Genomic DNA, 21,074 nt, shown 5'->3' on the forward strand with positions numbered 1-21,074 from the left:
GGTGAGAGAGGCGCGGTTTGACGATAAGCATTTCCTCAACAAATTTCCAGTGGGTGTGCGCTCGTTTGGTCTGGGTGATACCATGGTGATACCACCTACGCCACTCAACAAAATAGAAGCTAATTAGTAGGCTGAAATTTTGAATTTGAAAGTTAGTTGAAGAAGTTTAATTTTAGCGCAACTGAATTTGGAGTGAATGATAAAAAAAAACACTAATTTGAAGTATAATTTACCTAGTAAACCAAGCATTTGCGGCCCCTATGATTTCCCCCGACAGGGGGCTGATTCCCCCGACCAGTGGCGGCGCTACGGAGGGGGAGGGGTAGGGTTTTGGGGGTCTTCTTCCATCTCCGTCGGGGAGAAAAAAGACAGTTCGTCGGGGAGAAAAAAAAATTATATGTATTTTTACTAGTAAATAGACTCTATAATCGATTAAATAAGCCTTTGAAACTCGACTCCTAAATGTTCATATTTTCGGGGTGCTTCACCCCTTGGACCACCTTCTAGTGGTTTTAGCGACGCCCGACCACGCCTACTTGGATCACTCAAAAGTATGACAATCAGGAGTTTCAAAGGCTTATTTAATAGATTTTAGACTCTCTTATATAGATAATAGGCCTACATTTTGACAAATTGTGTGGTTTTTCTCCCCGACGAATTGTGGTTTTTCTCCCCGAACTGTGGATTGGGGGAGGGGATATAGGTTCCCAACGGGGCTGTAGTCCCCTAGCACCCCGTAGCGCCACTCTGCCAAGGTATCCTTTCTTATTAAAATGTTACTAACTATCAAATTAGAGATTCGGAAGAAACAACGAGATATCCCCTCCCCCACGGTCCGTCCGTCCCTCTTGTTTAGAGTTATGAAAATAAATGATTAGTGTGTAATTACCTTTCCAATGACCCCATGCATTACTATGATTTAAGTGGCACGTCGGCCATCTTGAAATTTAAAATGGCGGTCCAACCCTAATCCTAGGCCTATCTGTTGTAGAATGTGTGTACCAAATATGATGATTTTATCAAAATCTGAACGATTTATGTGCCTTAGAGCCTGTACAAAAGTAACCTAATATTATGACAGCGCGGAGGCTAATTTTGCTATTGACCACATTATTTTATCCAGTAATCAAAATCATAGGAGTCAACTGAGTGCTATGTATTTTTTAATTTGTTGATGTGACAGAATCGTTAATAAAAAAGTGTTTAAAATAGTATATTGTTACTAAAAATATACCTAATACATTACGGCAGTGTCAAATGAAGGAAGATTCTAGTAAAATTGCAAATATATTTTGATTAATTGATAATTTTAATTTGTTCTAATATAGCGCAGTATGAAACTATTAGACGCTCAGTATATCGTCTGTTATTAAACTTTAATAAATATGCCAATCATTAAATTGAAATAATAAATAGGTATTTTTAGAAGAAAGAAATTGAATGACTTAAATATAGAAAGGACGCGATCCAAGTAATATTGATTTTCCAAGAAAATTCTTTAGCGGCTGAGTACTAGGACGAATAATGGGTGGAATATGAAAATATGATTTTTACTTGGGGGCGCTATAACTATGACTCAAAACAAAAAACAATAAACAAAACCACATGTGTAGGAGAAACGAATAGGATATACTAAGTGCTGAGAGACACTTTACAATATGTAACGCAAGATATTAACGTAAGTTCTTTGATTTTGAAAGCTATAATTCTCACTGTTTATTAAAGTAAATGTATAGATGTAATGCAAGACATATATAATTGTAGTAGACCTCTAGGCTTCCTAGGCCCGGCCCTACCGCTACCGCCGCTAGTGTAAGTAAGCCCTGCTTGCTGCAGTGAGTAAGCGCGTAGACTGGTGCCCAGTGGCGGTTGGGTTTTTAATGGCTTGTGCTTAGAGGAACGACTTATTGAAAGCATTATATTTCTTATTTATGATTCTATATTTCTAGGGGGCCTGTTGCGTTAAATAAAAAATTAATTTTTTTAATTAATTAAAATTTAATTAATTATTTTTTTCGCAATGCCTTCCTGGACCTGGGTTAAAGGGGTGCAGTCGTTGCCATCATCTAGTTGACACCTCCCCCACCCCACCCTCTTAATTTCTTAAGAAAAATAATTGTTATACAATTAATGCCCGTAAGGTTTTGATGGTATGAAAGAGCAATTTCCAGGCACCAGCTGCAGGTCCTGTCTCTTCTCCCGGAAATCGGAACAAACTTCTGTACTCATCCAAGCAAGCAAGAATATTCCTGGAAATAACCCCCTCAAATTCATTTGCATGTTTTCAATAATTTTTTTTTTTTCTCTTTTGTGTGGATTTCACCCACCTTTATTTCTTTCATTTTTGTGTCTACTACCCCCAACGGGGCGTAGACACTATGTCATGATGTAGCAATTAAAGATGGCGGAAAAACATAAATCCTGTTTAGGCATGATGGGTACGACTACCACCAGGTAGGAGGTGCTCTATTGACAATCAAATTGCGTTCTGAACTCGAACAAATTTGCGTTTGAAATTCGAACACGCGTTATAGAGACGCAGCACGCGTTCGCCACAAACGCCTTTTACCCTTATTTTAAGGACGCCCTCTAGAACAAGCTAGTACTCTTCGTGATAATAGTACTAGTAACGTGGTAACTCCAAGAGTTACAGTTACTCATTTTTAAAGTGTTTTTAGTTTGATATAGTAGTAGGCCTATACAGAATATTGTTATGAAAGAAAATTTTCATGAAAAATTCAGATACACTACAATAATACACACATCTGCATATTGAAGAACATAAGATAAAATTAATAAGCAAAAACTCCTGTATAAGGCAGTAGACACACACTCCCGCTGGGAGCCTAATTTTTTTTTTGTCATCAAAGACATAAGAATAACAAGAACATGAAAAACTAAAATTCAATTGCACTGAAAATGTGGTCAGTCCGCTATGGCTGACTAGATAAATTACAACTTTTATTTTCTAAATAATTTAATTATTTCTTTTTTAGGGGCCATAAGGTATTGTCACTGAAGTAAAAAATATAAACATTCAGAATTAATTAATATCTCAAAACATTCAGAATTGTATATATGACCACGCATATACATACCTGTACGCATATTATTATCATATGCACATACATACACCTTTAATAATAATTATTTAAATTTTATTTATATTTATTTATTTCATTTCATCAGACCAACAGCGAATCATCGCCACTAACAGGCTGGTAAAATATATAAAATTTAAATACGGTATATCAAATATATAGACGAAAGAGTACAAAAACCAAAAAAACATTGTGATAAAGATAGATTATGTTTTCAAAATCAGTAAAATTATAATTAATTATATAATAAAAGAATTTGTAAAAAAATAAATAAAAATAATAATATATAAAATAAAATAACAAATAAATTATTAAAATGCAGCAAGAAAAAAAAAACAATCACAAAAAAAATTGAAAAGGTTGTAAAAAAAGTTTAAACATATCAAATAATATTGAAATCAATTGTCGTATCACTTGAAGTTTACTCATCAGTACAGTCGTACTGTAAAAGAATTTGTAAAAAAATAAATAAAAATAATAAATATATAAAATAAAATGACAAATAAATTAATAAAATGCAGCAAGAAAACAAAACAATCACAAAAAAAATTGAAAAAGTTGTAAAAAAAGTTTAAACATATCAAATAATATTGAGATCAATTGTCATCATTTAGATCACTTGAAGTTTACTCATCAGTACAGTCGTACTGGTTCTGGCCTAATAAGATAACAATGTAGGGAAAAAGCATCACGTTTTGAACATTTTCAAGCATGGGTGGCATTGGCAGTTCTAGCTGAGCCTACTACTACTACTATTATATGATACCGTAAAAATGGCAGAAAAAACTATCTTTTGTTTTTGGCATTTTTTAAAACAAAATCGGCATCAGGGATGTAGCGTTGTGTTCGTTGTCAATAGAAAACTTAAGGTAAAAAGCCTCCCCTCCCTCCACCTGCTCCCCACATCCTGATCTATCACCAGTGGTGGCGCCAGGATCTCTCCGACAGGGGTACAAGATCCCGGGGAGCTGATATCCCCATCGAGAAAAAAGTGGGTGTGGTCGGGCGTCGCTAAAAACCTTTGGAAAAAAATATGACAATTTATGAGTTTCAAAGGCTTATTTATTCAATTTTGGTAAATTTTTTTTCCTCCCCGACGAATTGTGGTTTTTCTTCCCGACAGGGCCTGTAGTCCCCCATATTCCCGCGCAGTGCCACCACTAGCCTGTCTATCACATCAGAAAGCGACAGTAGGGAAATAGCTAGGATTTTTGTATTTCTTGAGAGAATTTGAAGAGATTAAGGGATGAGGTGCCATTGTCAACCGATGATTAATAACATTATAAACGCTTTCTGTCTTTGCAGGTATTTGTCAGCTTGGTATAAACGCAAAACCTCAGCACTACTGGATTTCTTGTTTTCTTTTAATAATTTGAATGTTGTTATCAAGGTATGTAATTTATACACAGTTATTAATTTAAAATAATATTACTTGCTATTTTAGTGTCCTTTTTTAATTCTGATTTTACAGAACATATTTTAATTCTGATGCCTAATGGTAGTTTAGGAACCTAAACTGGTGGTAACTCTGTCGGCTGAACCAGTGGTAGCCACTGTGTGGGAGCTGAACCGTGGTAATCTGTTGGTCCCCGGTTCAATTCAACTATTAAATATCTTAAACCTTAAGCACAGTGGCGGATTTAGAGGGGGGGGGGGGCGTAAGGGGCTACGCCCCCTATATTTTTTTGTAAAAAAATGTTTTGTAAAGCTTATCAGAAAATTACCATGCTAAATATTAAAAATCAATCAAATATAAACTCAAATTAATGAAGGTGCTAGAGGTTTAAGGGAGAATCTTCCCTTGCACCCCTACCAGGGGCTCTTTCCTGAGATTCTCACTTGGTTCGGACATTCACTCCCCCTCTTTCTTACTGGGCTGGATCCGCCCCTGTTAAGCACACATAAATATTTAAATCAATCCGTTATTATATATTATATAATGGTCGTGATATAATATTTTTATATATCCCGACCCACCAACCACCCCTACCCTGCTATGTTGTTATAACACTTATTATTCATGAGATGGGGGTTATGATGTTACTGTTTAGGCTTTGTAATATTTTGCATACGTAAAATCCATAAAACTATTCTTTCTTGTTTTTAGTGATTTAATCTGTTGTTTTACATTGTTTAGCACTGAAAAACAACATATTTCTGTTGTCTTACAGTGCTTTGCATTAGTAAACAACAGATAAAGTTTTTTTTTTTTTATTTTTCTAGTCTTAAGTGGTGTAAGGTTTACCATTAAGAATTAATTACTTTATATCAGGTGTGTCTGTGGTGCAATGGTTAGTGATGCTGCATTCAGACCTTAAGGTTGGGGGTTGAAATCCAGGGAAGTTTTTTATTTTTTTTTGCCAATTTTGCCAAAAAAAATTAAAAAAAAATCACCTAAATTTAAAAAAAAAAAAAAAAAAAAATAAAAAAAAATAGAAAACAAAACAGTTTTATGTAATCAACCCAGATAAGGGCATGAATTATAATAAATTGATAATTAAATTGATAAATTGACTAACGACATACCGTTATTTTTCTAGTCTTAAGTGGTGTAAGGTTTACCATTTAGAATTAATTACTTTATATCAGATGTGTCTGTGGTGCAATGGTTAGTGATACTGCATTCAGACCTTAAGGTTGGGGGTTCAAATCCAGGGAAGTTTTTTATTTTTTTATGCTAATTTTGCCAAAAAAATAAAAAAAATTCACCTAAATTTAAAAAAAAAAAAAAATTGTATGACCTCTCAGTGGCGTCAATCCGTTACGCCCTGTCCGAGACTCCCGTCCTTTCCGTGGCACCTGTCCAAGACACCTGCCCTGTCCGTGGCGCCTGTCCGTGGCGCCTGTCCGAGACGCCCGCCCTGTCCGTGGCGCCTGTCCGAGGCTCCTGTCCGAGACGCCCGCCCTGTCCGTGGCGCCTGTCCGAGACGCCCGCCCTGTCCGTAGCCTTTTCCGTACCGAGTGCCTGTCCGTAGTGAGACTTGAACCTATGTACCATGTTTAGGAAGCAGAGCGTCTACCTCCAAGCCAACTGTCTCACTTAAAAGACTATGTTAATTTCTAAGTGTTAAACCACACTTAATGTTTACTTTAAAAAAAAAAAAGTTTTTGAGACTTGAACCTGACAACCTTAGGGTTATAGTCTGTACGACTAACCACTGAGCTAACCAAGTGGATCTGAGAGAGTGTGTTAATTTCTAAGTGTTAAACCACACTTAATTAATGTTTACTTTAAAAAACAAAAAATAAATAAAAATTTTGTGTGACTTGAACCTGGTAACTTCAGGGTCATAGTCTATAACACTAACCATCTAGCTAACCAAGTGAATGTGAGAGAGTGTGTTAATTTGTGGATGGTAAACGACATTTTTTCAAAGCTAATGAATATTCATGTTAAAATGTAAATTTATTACAAGTGCTTTAATAGCGCCCTCTGTGTTACTCTTTATTTATTTTTTTTTTCTAAAAAAAATGGTGTAATATGGATGAAATGTATGCAGCGCCCTCAAATGTTTGAATTTATATAGACCAGTTTATGGTTGAGTAAATTCCGCAGTTAACCGGTGTCGTAATTAACTAATGAATATTCATATTCATTCATATTTTATCAAATGCATGTAGCGCCCTCAAATGTATCCTTACTTTTAATTTATATAGACCAGTTTATGGTTCAGTAATTTCCGCAGTAAACTGGTGTCATAATTAACTCATAATAATAATAATATGTCGTTCTTATGCCTTTACAAAGCCTCTAAGCGCTTTACATAATGAATATTCAAATTTACTATATAGCGCCCTCAATTTTATCCCTACTTTAAGTTGTGATTTTTTTTAAATTGTTTGTAAACATGTTATTGCGATTGCTGTATTATTAATTACCACTGGTAAACTAACTACTGAATATTCATATTTACTAGGTGGCGCCCTCAATTTCATCTCTACTTTTTTGAAATGTAAGAGTTCTAACCACTGAATATTCATATTTACTAAGCAAATTTACGACCATTTATTTGTGTAGCGCCCTCAATTTCATCACTACTTTGAATCAAAGCTTTGAATTTATAATTGCAGTTGTGAATGTTATTGTGGTGGTGGTTTTATTGCTGAATAATTTCCACTGTAAACTGGTGTCATAATTAATTATTATGTAGCGCCCTCAATTTTATCCCTACTTTGTTCAAATTTATAATGATAGATTTAATCACTGAATATTCATATTTTCTAAGCAAATTTTTGACCGGGTTGTGTAGCGCCCTCAATTTTTTTACTACTTCGTTTGAATTTATAATACAGTACTGTATATACAAAACCAGTTCTGCATATTTTTGCGATTGTCGTATTTATTGCTGATTAATTCCACTGTCAACTGGTGTTGCAAGTAACTAATGAATATTCATGTTATTTGTTATGTAGCGCCCTCAATTTTACTTTACTCCTATTTTGTTTGAATTAAGAAAATAATTAAACCAGTTGTACATCTTTTTATGATTCTCTTATTGCTGATTTATTTCACTGTAAACTGGTGTCGTAATTTACTACTGAATATTCATATTTTCCAATAATAATAATTGTAAGGACCTGTTTGCTTTTCTACACCCTGGTAATTGAATGTTATTATGTAGCGCCCTCAAATTCATCCATAATTTAATTCAGTCCAGTTGTGCATGTTATTGGGATTTGTCTTACGGCTGATTAATTTCCTCTATAAATTGTTCTCGTAATTTACTACTGATGATTCATATTACTGTGTAGTGCCCTCAATTTTTCTCTAATTTATTTGAATTTGCAATGTAATTGAGACCAGTTGTGCATGTTATTGTGATTGTCTTATTTCTGATTAATTTCAGAATGTTAATTAAAGCCATACAGACTGAAATAATTAGTCAGTTTCATTATTTGTAATTCATTTGATTTATTTTTATTTTATTAAATTCAATCATCAACCAACAGAGGTAGAAAATACATACAAAGAATAATTCTAAGCTTAAACGAGAATAAAACTATTATCAAAATATAAATTTTTACCTCAACAACTTAAATTACTAAATTTAACTGCTAATCTTTGAAATAAACGTCAAAATGCTAATATTTAAAGCTACTAACTAATCTTTGAAATAAAATTTACAGTATAATGAGGTCATTTCTTAGCTAAAATATTTAAAAAACCTAAATTTGTATGCTATCTATATACAATGGGTCTGACTTGGGCAAATAATAACTGAACAATTCCCTAGAAACAGACTAACAGTTGTTTTACACAATAATTTTTCCAAATCATGCCCATTGAACTTAAGTCAATTTTACATTGGTCTGTCTCAAAATTAGTCTAATAAACTTTAGTCTATATTTAAGAATAAAATTAGGAAGTGTAAAAATAGCTTTTACAGTCATGAGATAAATTTATTGACATTTTAAAGGATTTGAGACCAGGTCATTAACAAGAGCTCCACATTCAGTTTTACCAAAAAAAAAAATACAATTATTACTACCATTTAGGAAATTACCTTTTAGTTTATATCAATATAAAATTAAATTTATATCCCTGAGAATTTAACTATTTATTATTCAATATTTTAAGTATATTTTTTATCAAAAATTTTCTTCAGTGTAAGATGCTTCTTTTGCTATTTCTTTATCTGGCTCCCATTGACCTCCAGATGACCTTCAAGATGAAGACTATTATTATGCCTCGCAATCTGAAATTGAAAACAAGTTAAAATTGCAACTGATTATAAAAGCATGGAAAAATAGTAAAACATATTGAATTAAAAGAAAGAGGGTGCTAATAAAAAGAAATGGCACATAAAACAATACGGAAACTAATTATCAAATGGCCATAGTGAGTGTGCCCAGAATAGTGTCATATTTGGTACAATACACACAACATTTACAAATAAGACCCAGACGTAAACAAAATAAACACTGGAAAACAAGAAGCAGCAGTAAAACAGAATAAGATTTGGAAAAAACATAAATAATTATAATAATAAAAGTAACAGTACAGTAATAGGACCAAGACTTTGTCACCTAAGAATGGAAAATGCCTTGTTTCTTCTCTTTATAAAGAGATTCCATACAAGATAATCCCCATCAATATATGTTGACAGATTCCCGACAATTTATAATTTGAAATGCTTATTTACTAAATTTTATAATCTCACATTCCGTAAAAATTATACTGAATGCTTTTTCCTCCCCGACAAAGGTTTTTATCCTTTACGTGAAATCCTGGCACCTGCCCCCATCACCTTCACTGATGCCGCCATTATAAGGAATCTTTTTTGTGATTATATACCATATTATTTGTACGATCATTTGTTTTTTTTTTATTTGTCTGTCTTTCTTGAACTAAAATTAAAAAGCAATTCCTACCTTAGGTCTACATATTTTTTGTGTTCCGGAGAGTTGTCAATCTGCTGTCTTTTCCATGTATTATGTAGTTGGTGTAACTGAAATAAATGAAATGATATTATAGGACTGAATTCAAATAAGTAAATCATATATTATTATTTATTTATTTATTATTATTATTATTTATATAATTTATGACGCCTGAGGAAAATTAAGCAGCCTGATTGGTCATAATATAAAATGTTCTTTTATGATTGAGGGCGCTTCGCAGTAAATGTTCTGCTTTTTACCTTTGCGTGGAGGTTTCGTGAACGTAAATCACAGTAGAATATCTCTTTAGTTGTGGCTATCACTCTGTTTTTGACTTTTTTGGACAAGGACATTTTTTAGTGCCAGATGTGCTAAAAATTCTGTAAGTAGACTTTAACAAATTGAAAAATTACAGTTACTTCTGCCAGGGGCATATGACCGGTTGAGCCGCCGACAAGTTGAGCCGCCGGTAATTTCTATGGAATGCCAAGCGCGTCTCTCAGTGAATGTAGTGCGTCTCTCAGTGTGAATGAACCCCCCGGATACCAGCTACATATTCATCCCACAGTCTTGTCAGTCATTGATTTGCTCGTATTGCCGTTCGTGATGTATAATTTGTGTCATTGAAAATTAGAATTTTGATTATTTTATGTACTACATTTTTATAGAAATAAATGAAGTTGTATAATTGCAAAATCGTATTAAAAATTTAATAACTTGATTATTTTTAATGTGTTTATTTACGTTTGGTTTGCGGCGTATTTCAATTAACTTATTATTAATAATAAAACAGTAAGAAGTAAAATTAGTAAAACCAATTTGATTTTAAATAGACAAATGACTATAATCAATAAATTTAAATGTGTTAGGCCTATGTTATTATTACTATGGTTTTGTAATTTATATATTTTTATTTTTGTACTATTTGTAAAACTTATATATAATAAATGATAAGAATGTATGGAGTTTTTTTTTTACTATCTTGCAAGCCGCCTGAATTAGACAGATGACTATAAACAATAAATTTAAATGTGTTAGGCCTATGTTATTAAATAAATTGAAATAATTGAGTACATAAACTGAAATACATCCCAAACAACAGTACCAAGAACGAATAAGTTAATTGAAATACGCCGCAATTAACGCACTACATTCACTGAGAGACGCGCTTGGCGTTCCATAGAAATGACCGGCGGCTCAACTTGTCGGCGGCTCAACCGGTCATAATCCCTGCCAGGCCGCCTAGGCCTAGAATAAAGCCCTACAATAAGCGCCACCAGACTGGGGACAGAAGCATTCCGGCTGGCCAGTCGGCATTGGATTTTGATTGGCCTAGGTTGATAAAGCATTAGAAGGCCAGCTTACGACGCTGACTCTGAACTTGCTAGTTTTTAGAGGCTAACCTAGGACTACTGCATAATACATTGGTTATATATTGGGATTTGGTCAAAGCATAGCTTTTGTGCAAAATTTGGCATGGCGCGAAAATCGGCCCTTATTTTCCGAAATGCGCGGACGGATTTCTTGTAGGCCTAGGCCTAATTGTTGCATGGAGGATTCCCTGCGTAGGCCGTACTTTACAGTCTGGTTGTAGTGTATCCAATTGCTTGAAATGGCATCAATCAAATAAATAACCTCTAACTAGGCCTAGGTCCTAGGCAGGGTATTTTTGCCATCTAACAAGAAAAAGAAGCCAGAGTTGAAAACCAATAAATCTGTGTGATAGTAGTTGTAATAAGGCAATATTACTTGTTGAAGATGATAAAGTTAAACATGCGAAGTTTGTAAATTCACATATACTAATTCATTAAAAATGGAATATAGTGATCCTAATGCCGTTAATGTTATCAAATTTTTGTCCTAGAGTATTTTTTTTTCTGAATGTCTAAAAATAAACCTCTGAGGCATTTTTAGGGAGAATCAATTATTTCTTTTTTCGCTTTCCAAAAAGGGAGGAGGGGGGGTTTCCCTCTAAATGCACCCCTGCCTCGATGAAGGTACCAGAAAAAAATCTCTGGTAGATTCGGGGTAAAAGGGGGGGGGGGGGGTTAAAGGGGGGGGGGGGCGTTATTTGATAGGCAAATTTATTTTTTTAGCACACCAATAAGGTACAGTACTTTGAAAGTTTGCTGAATATATAGGGCTATCACAAAAGTTGACAAAAAGTATTTTCTTTTTAATTCTGAACGATATCGGGGGTGGGGAGCTAGCAGTGTTTTACTAGATTACAGTACAGTATACTAAAAATTGGCTTGGGGCCCGATTGTCCACACCAGTTAGGCCCGATCCTCTGTCACCCAAAGTTTTCACCGCGATATATCAAGAACGTACACGATTTAGGCCGTAGGCTAGGCTAGCCTTGCTTCCGAGATTAAACCTTCACTCTGCTCTACAACACAAGTATGTACACCGTGTAAGAGTTACAAAGCGACCTACGCGCAGGGGGCCCTCCTCCGTTGTGGATAAAAAGCACAATTCGTCGGGGAGAAAAAAAATTATATGTATTTTCTACATATTAGTAGACTCTAAAATCGATTAAATAAGCTTTTGAAACCCCTAAATTGTTAAAATTTTTGGGGGTTTCGCCCCCTGGACCACTTTCGAAACCTTTTAATAGAAGCTCGACCACACCCATTTTGCTTTCGTCGGGGAAATCTGACCCCTCAAATGTATTTTACATTTAAAGACACCCTATTGCAGTATGAAAACTGACTTATGTATATAATCTATTTTTTTTAAATTAAAATATATACCAGTAATATATTTACATATATACTGTATGACAGCATTTATTTCAACAATTATTTTGGTTAATTTTTTACATTTTCTAATCTTTTACAGATATGAAGAGAAGAGTTGACTGAAAGATACAAGAAACTAATGTCTTAACCAACATTCAACCATAATGAAATATATATTTTATATTATATAATGATAAAAAATGACGTCATCACTCTGTACCCATCTGCAAGAAGCCAAGATGCTTTTCAGATTTATTTTAACGTAATCTAAGTATTAGAAACGTAATCAAAGTATTAGAAACGTGTCAGTAATGTTAACATATGAATACAATATCTTTAACAGTAATTCAAATACTGTACGTAATTGATTGATGAATTAGATAGGCCTATGGTATATGTATTGTATTAATAAATTTATTCTGTATGCCGGCAAAGAATGGTACAGAGACTAGAAGACTAGAGGTACAGGTAAGTGGGTTGGTTATTTACTCAAAGATCTTATAACAAAATAGCGCTCTCACCTATTTGTAAGCGTAATGCATGAAAGACTCGTAAAACTGCACCTTCTGCAAAAAATAATACAAAGCAAAACTTATTTACTGTGCTGAATTTTATAAATGGCGCTCCCTCCAAAACCTACACGTACTCGTAATGCACAGAAAATTTTTACGGAACTGGGGATAAAAAGCCAAATTTGTTTTACTGAATGTTTTGTAGCACTCCTCCAAAAAAAGAAAAATGCTAAGGCAAATTCTTTTACTGAATTTTATATAGAGCTCATTACAAAAACCTTATTTGTACACATGCAATAAAAACTTTCATCCCAATTTGTTAACTACTGGCAAACTTTAAAGGAACTGCACCCTGTGCAAAGAAAAGTATGTGCAGCCAATTTTGTTTACTAAATTAAGATATGGTTCCTCCAATAATCTGTTAGTTGCATAATTCATTGAAAATTTCATGAGACCAAAAAATTGTTATTTTATATAGGTCTCCCTCCAAAACTTATTTGTACGGATAATGAAATCAGACCTGCACATTGCAAAAATACTATTGCGAGTTTGTTACAAGATCTTTGAGCTACATTGCATTAGGTGCCCCCAAATTAGCTGTTGACGGTAAAGAGCGCCCTCTATGGAGGTAGAGGGCACTTTGACGTGAGCAGTGCCTCATTTGATTTGGGGGCGCTATTTAATGCAGGAACCCTCAAAATGTAAATAAGGGATTTTATTTAGGGGGCAGTATATTATATAAACATTGCAATGATACAAGGAATAAATAAAGGCAAGAGAATTTGAATCAATTTTGTGTTGTACAGTATTTATTCGACTAGCAAACTTAAAAAAAAAAAAATGCACTTCTCCGCAACCCCTACAGCCCCACCAACGAGTTCACCTGACTCGAATACACAGCAAGTACTACCTCAAGTCATGCCCACTACCACTGCCAAGCAGCAAGAGTGCCCGAAGAAACCTGCAAAGTTCTCAATACAAGCTACAAGTCCAATGTAAATTACAAGATGAGTAAATTACCTGTGAGAACCCTATACCCAAGATGGACGACAACCAATGCAAGATCGCAAACCCTCTTCCCAATCTTTGCCAAGGATAGGAATTATATTTTTAATAATTAAATGATTAGTATTAAAGAATTTTCAAATATGAATGATTTTCGAATTAGATTAAATTTAGCATTATTAAAGTTACTAAATAATTATTTAAATGAATTAACATGTTATTTTATTAAATTAACATGAATTATTTATTGGTTTAGACTGAATTTAGTATTGGCTGCTAAAGAATTAATTTTTTAGAATTATTTTAATGCAATTTTAAAATTAAATAAATTTAAGTTAAGATTTTTTTTAAAAAACTTGGAAATTAGTTTTGCATATATTTTAATTACTTTAAAGCAGGTATTGAATAAAATTAATTTAAAATTATATTATTATTAAATGCTTTAAATAATTCGGAAACAAATTTAGAGTATATTTATGATCAAATTTCGTATCAAAAGCTATAGGACTTAAACTGGCGTCAGGATATAAATTTACAAGTGCTTTTGGTTGCCTAGATTACACTCAGGAAACAACATTAACTGTGCAGTACAGAACTAAATTTGGTTGCAAACAATTTGATATGGTTGGCACCTCTGGTAATACTAAACCTAAGCATCGTGTTCTGAACAGCAGCTCTTCAGCCATACCCTGCCTGAATCGATCGCTCTTTATATCACTGCTGGCACCAAATATTGCTAATTATAGGAGAAGTCATATTTTTCTATTTATTATTTAGTAAATAAATTAGTGTCAAGTATAATTCTATCTAAAACCATCCTATTAAAATATATTAATTCTATTACAATCATCCTATTTTCAAATTATAATGTTTAAAATCTAGTTACAAAATTTTAAAAATTATTAATTAGAAAAACCTTTAAAATGACTTAGTTGGGTTAAGGTTTTTTGTTTATTAAGGTCTATATTTATATTGATTAAATGCTGTGTATATATGATGTACTTTACCAAAGCAGAATTTTGTTTGAAAGGATATAAATATTTGATTTTTAACTACAGTATTTATTTGAATAAACGCCCCTCCCCCTCCAAAGCCTCATTTGGCATCATAAATACCTCCCTCAAATTTTTCTAACCTGGTTAGGATTAATAAATCTTTAACATCATTCAATAACACATTTTGACTGTATCCATATGATGTATAATTCTATCTAAAACCATCCTATTAAAATATATTAATTCTATTACAATCATCCTATTTTCAAATTATAATGTTTAAAATCTAGTTACAAAATTTTAAAAATTATTAATTAGAAAAACCTTTAAAATGACTTAGTTGGGTTAAGGTTTTTTGTTTATTAAGGTCTATATTTATATTGATTAAATGCTGTGTATATATGATGTACTTTACCAAAGCAGAATTTTGTTTGAAAGGATATAAATATTTGAATTTTTAACTACAGTATTTATTTGAATAAATGCCCCTCCCCCTCCAAAGCCTCATTTGGCATCATAAATACCTCCCTCAAATTTTTCTAACCTGGTTAGGATTAATAAATCATTAACATATTTCAATAACACATTTTGACTGTATCCATATGATGTTGTTCCACATTTACTGGGAAATTAAGAGGCGTTTATTCGAATAAATACTGTATATAATTTTTTAAGAAAGTATTTTTATTATGTTATTAGATATTTTCATTATGTTTATACTTTTTAGTGTACAGGTTTATAGCATACTATTACAGTATTATTATTATTAACATTTCCAATTCAATAGTTATGTTTAAAATTTATGTATATGATTTACATTAAAATCTTGATTATTTTAGTACTTACATATTTTGATTATTTAATATTTTGAACTCTGTTTAATTGAAGAGATTTGATCTGTAAGTTTACAAATTCTTTTATGTTACATGGGTAGATTACATAAAACTGGTTTCGTTTTCTATCTGTATTCCAAGTGCATTATAAGCAAATGTCATATGTACTATAAAGCAACTTGACCATTTAACTGCTGAAGTTACAATTATTATGTTAGATGTAATTAAATTTAAACATTTAAATTAAATTTATTTACTTTCAGCATTTAGTTATTTTTTCTAATATAGCTAATATTCCTATATTTGATTATGCACATTTTTTTAAAATATTAATTCTTAAAAGAAATGTGTGTATTTCAGTATCTTTCAATTTATTTTATTCAATAGTGGGAATATGTATTAGACATAAGCGTTAATAAGTATTATCAATTTATTACACGGTATGTCGTTAGTCAATTTATCAATTTAATTATCAATTTATTATAATTCATGCCCTTATCTGGGTTGATTACATAAAACTGTTTTGTTTTCTATTTATCTGTATTGCAAGTGCATTATAAGCAAATGTCATATTCACTATAAATATTAATTCTTAAAAGAAATTTGTGTATTTCAGCATCTTTTAAATTATTTTATTCAATAGTGGAAATATGTATTAGATATAAGTGTTAATAAGTATTATCAATTTATTATAATTTGTGAATTTAATTTACTTTTAATGATTTGCTTTGGTAGAGCACACCACACAAACACAAAAGACTGTATAATATTGATTATTGATGGGTGATGTTGAATATGTATAACTAATGTAACAAGAAATTTGGTTATTATTATTATTTTTTTAATTATAATTAAAGACTTCTCCTTGATTATTTTTAAAACTATTTCCAATACATACACTATCTAAAGAGTAACAGCCTAACTTTACTTTTAAAATGTTATTGTCAAAATATTAAATTCATTTGTGTGTGTTTATGTTAGTTTTGTAATATGATTGCTCATATAAGGATGTCATATTATATCATCATGCCCTTATATGGGCAACAAATTATTAATGCAAATATTATTTCTAGATTGATTTGTGTTAATTAAAATATAAGTTAATTTTATATCAAATTATATTTTTAAATGATTTTATACATCTATTCTGTCTTCTATTTTAATTTGTTTAAGGATACAGACACCTTTAAGGTTTGCGCACAAAGAAGTTAATTTAAAATTGACTGGTTTAATTATTATTATTATTATGTTAAATCAAAGTTATAATTCAAAAATAATTTTATAATTTTTCAATTAATTAGAAATACTGAATTTAACATGTGTGTGTGCCCTATTTACAGATATATTTGTTTATGCAAATAGAAATTTATTTTGATTAATTAAAAATATAATTTTGTAATTATATTAAAATTATCATTCTATTAAATTAATTGTATCTAAAGGGTTAATATTTGAAATATTTATGTTCTGTAATCTTTTTAAAGTTATTCTTAATATTATCTAAATTGCTACACAATACATCATATTATATTATCGTGCCCTTATATGGGCAACAACTTATTAATGCAAATTTTATTTCTAGATTGATTTGCGTTAATTAAAGTATAAGTTAATTTTATATCAAATTATATTTTTAAATAATTTTATACATCTATTCTGTGTTCTATTTTAATTTGTTTAAGGTTACAGACAAGGTTTGCACACAAAGAAGTTAATTCAAAATTGACTGGTTTAATTATTATTATTATGTTAAATCAAAGTTATAATTTAAAAATCATTTTATAATTTTCAATCAATTTGAAATACTGAATTCAACTATGTGTGTGTGCCCTATTTACAGATATATTTTATTATACAAATAGACATTTATTTTAATTGATTAATTTTGTAATTATATTAAAAGTAATATTCTATTAAATTAATTGTATCTAAAGGGTTGATATTTGAAATATTTTTATATATATTTCAATATCTAAAATTATGTAGTATTTATGTTCTGTAATCTTCTAAGTGCATCTAATCATTTTTGAATAATATTATCATTATTTTTATTATATTCCAAAGCCCATTACTAGATAAATATATATTATAATAAATTATTTCTATATCTTAAGTTAAATTTATTTGAAGTTATAGATTTTTAATGATTTTTTACTTTTATTAAGTTAAAATAAAGTTAAAATTTTAAAAGTTATTTTACAATTTTCAATCAATCCAAAATACTGTATTTAACAATGTGTGTGTTCTGTTTAATTTAAATATCTTTTAATATGCAAATACAAATTTAATTTTAATTGATAAATCTAATATATTATTTTGTAATTATCTTTGATTATTATCATTATCATTTTTATATATTATATTATATAAAATTTGTTAATAATACATTATTTCTATGTTCTATCCTCTCTGATATATGTATTAGCATATCAATAATTTATTCTTTCTATTAAATTAACATTATTATGGTCTAAAAGTTTTAATAATTTGAAACAAAAGAAAAACTATTTAAAACAATTGATACAGATTTAACATTTATTGCATATTTTAATTTCTAAACAATTTAAATTTTTTGATTAGGTGACACATTAGGTGATGAACTGTTTATGAGTGTTGTATTTATTGCAGTATTGAACAAATATATTTATACCACTACAAGTATTACTTGTTACTCTTTGTATTTAGAAGATTTACCTACCCTATTCATGCCAGAAGACAGCCTTTAATTAAAATATGTATAATTACATATTATATACAATTTATTGTACTATTATTTATTACATGTTTTTAAAACTCAAAGGCATCTAGCATATGCACAATATCAAATTGAAACTATAATTATTTTCTTTATTATTGTTACTCTTTGCATTTTGTGGAATCATCTACCCTGTTTATGCTAGAAGTCAGCCTTTTAATTATGTATAATTATATCTATACAATTTATTGTACTATTATTTATTTATTATGTTTTAAAAACATAAAGGCATCTAGCATATGCATGATATCCAATTGAAACTGTTAACTATTACCATCATTATTATTGCTATTAATATTTCTATTATTATTCAATAATTTGGTGCCAACTCAAAAAAGCTACAATTCAGATACACATCGTGACAACAGAAGTACAACCTTGGCCAAGCTGGCATACTTTCCTAAACTTAGCGAAAAATATTAGCAGATATTGCCTAACCGCCAAAAGGAAAACAGTATTCTTCTGTATACACTTAAAATGTCTCCTGAGGAAACTAACATGTTATTTTAGTGAAAAAAGACCACAAACTGAAACCAGCTATAATTTTTAGTTAACTCCTTGGCATTGACGAGGTCGAACGTTTACACTGATGATGGTCTACCCACACAAGCTAACACCACGTCAGGAAAAGGATTCTCACAGATATTTTACCCACAAAGCAATTTACAAAGGAAATGTAACTTGTAAAAAGAACTTTACAGAATTTCAACAAAGCAAACTCACCACTCAGCAGCAGCAACGAGCACAACAAGAAGCAAGTACCGCCATGCAGCAAAGCAGGATCAGCCCGTCAGTGTAATGGGGCATGCAGGAGGTTGCGGAGAAGTGCATTGTACAATGTTTTAACTTTTTGAGAGAATACTGAAAAAAAAAACCATAGCATGCATCAAACTACAAATTATTATAACAATTGGATATAAAGGAAGTGGAATTTCAAAATTATTTTTTTCATAAAAAAGAATTTGGATTTAACAATTTACATGGTTGTAGTAAAATAGTTGTTTCTCCAAAATGAATTTAATAATTGAATTAAAAGCAATTAAAATTTTGCAAATAATAAAGAAAATTTATATCAATTTACTTTTTTATAAATACAGGAAAAAACACATTTCGAATTTATATAATAAATTCCAATTAAAAATAAAATTTAATTTGTAAATTTAAAAATCTTGTTAATTTGGTATTGGATTCGAAATTAAAAATTATAATTTAACCATAATGTTTAAAAAAAGAATTGAAGTTGGAACAGATTACAATTAATGTAATTTAAATTTGATTAATGGAGTGAATTAAAATTTGAAATTTTTAAATATAATTTATACATCTATTTGAAATTCCACTTTAACAATGTGTAGAAAATATCACTGTTAATCTACAAAGATACCAGTTGTTGTCTATCACGTGTTACGGATGCGGGTGAAGGATTACCAACAAGAACTTCAGCTGCCTCACCAATTACAAATACATACAGTGACGACTTGCGAATTCACAGTGGATCTGCAAAAACAAACAATTATAAAACTGAAGAGAAGCTGTATCAGCACAAGTCTAATTTACAAGTTATTTTTTAAATTAAAAAATACAATAAATACAGTAATATCTCAAGCAATTCCAGCAATTTTGCTTGCAGGCACATTCCACAAATATAAGACCCCACATTCAAGATTTTAGACAAAACATGGAATTGCTTTATGGACCACGAGGACTGCCCATGTTCATAGATGAAGAACAAACTAAAGTATTAACACAGTAAGCACAAAAGCAAATAACCCACAGGCTAAAAAAAAAACATAGGCAAGGAGAATCTTGGCCACAGGTAGAACTGGTTGATTTTGCATGCGCCCACTGCCTGCAGTGTAAACACATGCACCGTTTTAAACAAATCTAACTGCCTGTCATCAGTACACAGTACATTAAATCTCAGTTTACACTACCTACATCAGTGGTTTGTCAATGTGAAACATACAAAGAAAAAATCTCACCATCTTTCCAAACATCTGGTTCTTCATCACTGTCATTGGGTGCCATCTTTAACTGCTCCTCCTCAACATTATCTGCATCAATATCGCAAGGTGGTGATGACGTGTGGTACCACTCAGTTGCTACTCTTCCCAACAATCTAATGCATTTTTTCTTATTTAATTAAGCTAACTTACTATATAGTATTTGTAGTTTGATACATACAATAAAAATGTGATGCATGACCACCTACTTAAAAGTCATTTACATTTGTACAGCAAAATGCAATAATAGTACAATTTAGAATAATTTTTTTTACATTTAATGACACATTTTAATTGTGTTAATCTTGAATCAATTTTGAATTTTAAAAAAAAAATCATTTTTCCCGAAAACATGTTAGGTTTACAATTTTGAAAATTTGATGGAAAAAATAGATTTTTTTAAATGAATTTTTTTAAAATTTATAAAAGAAATACTTTCCATCTTTGAGTCTTTCATATATAGATACATAATTGTAAACACAATTTTGTTTTTCTAATAAGACTAATTTTATTATGAAAATTTATGAAAAATCTTGGTAGAAAAGGTCATATCACAATATGAATGTCTCAAATCAGTAGAAGGGAGTTATATTATTCTTTTACTTTATATATTATTTTATGATTATTTTACATTACTTTATGATACATAACCTACATTTAGATAAGTCTATATTATTCATTAATATCATATTTTTATTCATATTCATTATCATTTAGAAATATTCTTATTTATAATTAGTTATATTTA

General features: G+C 30.8%; 2 long non-coding RNA genes across 3 annotated transcripts; one reads left to right on the forward strand and one right to left on the reverse strand.

Moving 5' to 3' along the window:
* Nucleotides 1-1,589: 1,589 nt before the first annotated feature.
* On the forward strand, nucleotides 1,590-13,326 carry LOC117109784. The gene is made up of 3 exons (XR_004445596.1): nucleotides 1,590-1,678; nucleotides 4,407-4,491; nucleotides 12,324-13,326. It is a non-coding gene; the product is annotated as an uncharacterized LOC117109784 (long non-coding RNA).
* Nucleotides 8,207-21,022, reverse strand: LOC117109783. 2 transcript variants are annotated; one of them, XR_004445595.1, is made up of 6 exons: nucleotides 20,306-21,022; nucleotides 19,708-19,820; nucleotides 19,047-19,184; nucleotides 12,745-12,789; nucleotides 9,474-9,550; nucleotides 8,207-8,797 (listed from the first exon to the last, which is right to left on the reverse strand). It is a non-coding gene; the product is annotated as an uncharacterized LOC117109783 (long non-coding RNA). The 2 variants fall into 2 exon arrangements; XR_004445594.1 differs by having other exon boundaries at nucleotides 19,047-19,820.
* Between the last annotated feature and the right edge of the window lie 52 nt (nucleotides 21,023-21,074).

Source organism: Anneissia japonica, unplaced genomic scaffold (assembly GCF_011630105.1).
Source record: "Anneissia japonica isolate Jap-2015-1 unplaced genomic scaffold, ASM1163010v1 scaffold334_len275345_cov169, whole genome shotgun sequence".
Classification (NCBI taxonomy): Eukaryota; Metazoa; Echinodermata; class Crinoidea; order Comatulida; family Comatulidae; genus Anneissia; species Anneissia japonica.